General features: G+C 49.0%; 1 pseudogene; it reads right to left on the bottom strand.

The window, feature by feature from the left end:
- Positions 1-654: 654 nt before the first annotated feature.
- Positions 655-1800, bottom strand: LOC144123298 (uncharacterized; annotated as a pseudogene).
- Positions 1801-2868: the final 1068 nt, after the last annotated feature.

The following is a 2868-nucleotide window of genomic DNA, read 5'->3' as shown; positions in this document are numbered from 1 at the left end:
ACCCATCTTTTTTTCCCACGCACACAACTGGGTGTGCAAATTCACTCTCTACAGGATAAATTAATTCTAACTTAAGTAACTCCTCCACTTGGTGGCTTACTTCTTTCTTGAGCAGTTCAGGCCTAGTTAATGGGGTGATGGATATGTTGTCAGTGTGACACCAGCCTGGGCAGATTTGGCACCCATGACAAGACCGGCAGCACTCTGAAATTTCCTTTTCCATACCGGGCCAATAGAAGTTGTACTTTATACGTGCCTTGGCCTTCCTTGGTCCCAGGTGTCCACCCCATGGCAATTCGTGCGCCAAGGACAGAACTTCCTTTCGTCTCTCTTGGGGAAGCACCAATTGTCGCACTTTAGTACCCACTATTGAGTCCCAATGGTGTAGCAATCCCTCAGTAACGAACATGCCCGCCTTTCCGTGCTTAGAACTTTCCCTTGCCTTCCTCAAGCTCTCGTCAGCGATTTGGGCTGCTCGAAACATTTCTCGCTGGCTAGACGGTGTAACTGCATCTTCCGTCCCAGGTGGCTCTGGTTCCTCTCGCGGAACGTCGTCATTTGGTACCCTGCCAACTTCGCATGCCAGTGCTTCACAATTTTGATTTGCTGCGTTTGTAGGCTCTTGATTTGCCCCCATACTGACTGCAGTACTAGTACTTGTTGTGAATGCCCTATCGCTGTGCTTCTTAAGCAGCTGCCAGTCTTCTGACGACAGCAAACAGTCCACCCCCGTTAGTAAGCTCATTGGTGAGGGCACATACTATGCCTATCTTTTGATCATCTGCGATTGTTCCTGTATAAGATACACTTAGAGGGACCATCGCCAATTTCGCCTGAATACGTCTGCCGAAAGCCGACACTAGCTTCACTGTCCCCGATGGTTCTATCAGCTCCTGTGGTAGTATGCTCTCTCTTATTACTGTCATTTCACTACCCGTATCAAGCAATGCCTCTGTGCAGACATCTCCGCATACAAGCTCTACGAACTGTAGTCTCGATGCGGTTGCCCTTGAATTTTGCATAGGCACTCCCACTTTAGCAGTTAAAACCGTGCCTTGGTTTACCGCTGCGTCCTTTACTTCTGTCTCATCTACCAGCGTGACCTTTTGCACCCTCTGCCTGTGCCCATATGCTTGTTTCTGGCGCGGCTCATTTAATGTACTCGCGGGCAATTCCTAGCAACATGGCCCAGTCCATGGACTGGTGGCACTTTACTGCGGGCTTTTCAGCACTACCCTGTTTTTGGACCGTTTGCTGTACTAGCACTGTAATCTGCCTCGCAGCCTGCCCTTTACCTTTTGCTTCCTCGAAGGTCTGTAGGGCCTTTGATATTTCTTTAGGCTTCAGCCAACTCTCTCCTTCTCGAAGGCGCACATATTCAATGCCCTCCGGGCTGAGGCTTGCCTTAATGCGATCGGACACCGTGAGATCGGTCAAAGCCTCTTTTGAGTCTACCTCTCTAGCCTGGATGTAGTACATTAAATACGTTTTCACGCGAGATGCAAACTGAGCCCACATCTCCTCCTTCCTTTTCGCTGCTTTCTCAAATCTCTCAAGGTACTCAGTCGGAGTGAGTTTTAATTCTTCTAGAACCGCTGTTTTTAAACCCTCATAATCAGTGCATTCGGCTCGGTCAAGGTTAGGAAGAAAGTATCTGACTCGCTCTGTCAGTGCCGGCAAAATTAAGTGCACTCGGCTACTGTCTGGAACATTGAAAGTAATGAAAAGCTTCTCCACCTCCTGAAACCACAGTGGTACATCTGAATCGCATGGCATTCTGTAGCCCTTAAGGACTTTCGCACATTGTGATATTTAATCTGAGCCTATACACCGTTCATCACTCTGTCCCGACCCAAGCGCTGACATTCGACCATTCGATGGCCCAAGCTCCATCTGCTTAAGTGCCAGTCGCTCCCTGGATTCAATTTGACGCATTCGTAGTTCCATTTCCACTTCTAACTCCATACGGCGAATAGCCATTTTTTCTGTATCAGTTCCTGTAGCGTCTAGTGACAATGTCTGTCTCTGGTCGTCGGCCTGTAACCTGCTCTCCACACTTAAATCACCCTCCATAGTCGCTCCCTCGTTCTGATCCATCCCCATTTCTACACCGCCCTCTAGCGACTGCTGCTCCTGGCGAGGATTCGAGCTCATTTCATTCTCAGGATTAGATTCGCTATCTTTAGCGGCTAACGTTCTCCTCGTATCGACCACGGGCCTCACAAACTAACCACCATGCCTGCTTCAACAAAACGCAAGAATTCCCACTCACCCTTGAGCAGATCTTCTGTTGTCTGCCGCCCAGAGCCCGGATAATGCGTCCGTTCCACCAGCGTTGGCAGCAGCCGAGGTGGAGTCGTCCCTTGACAGCTCCTCGCTGCTCCGTGTCGGATGGCCTGTGGTTGTTACTGTGATGCCTGCCCTTGGTGATGAAACGTACCGAAGCCTGTCGTACTGCGCCATTAGAATTTCAAAGGTCGTCCGTTTCTTCAAGGAAGGTTTACGAACCCTTCTTCTAGTGTCATTCGGCTGGGAAGATGGACAAGAGGCGAGCTTGTAGATGATGACAGCAGAGCATATACTTACAGCATACATATACAGAGAGTTAAACTCGAAAAAGCAGAACTGAATTTACAAAAGAACAAACTTTAAACTTTACTCATCGACCCGGCAGGTTAGAGCCTAAGTAGCATCACGTTACACGCTAAGCATTGAGCCCCAGCTCAGACTGGACTGGGCTGCATCCGTTCACATGCGCTTTTAAGCACTCAATTAACAAAGGACTAAGGGCGGTCATTTTCAGTGGCCCGCCCTAAGCATCAATTTCCCAATCAAAAATAACCTGAGAGATAGGAACAACCCCTTGGG

This window comes from Amblyomma americanum, chromosome 3 (genome assembly GCF_052857255.1).
Source record: "Amblyomma americanum isolate KBUSLIRL-KWMA chromosome 3, ASM5285725v1, whole genome shotgun sequence".
NCBI classification, from domain to species: Eukaryota; Metazoa; Arthropoda; class Arachnida; order Ixodida; family Ixodidae; genus Amblyomma; species Amblyomma americanum.
The sequence above is the reverse complement of the archived record's forward strand: the minus strand, read 5'-3'. Positions and strand labels throughout refer to the sequence as shown.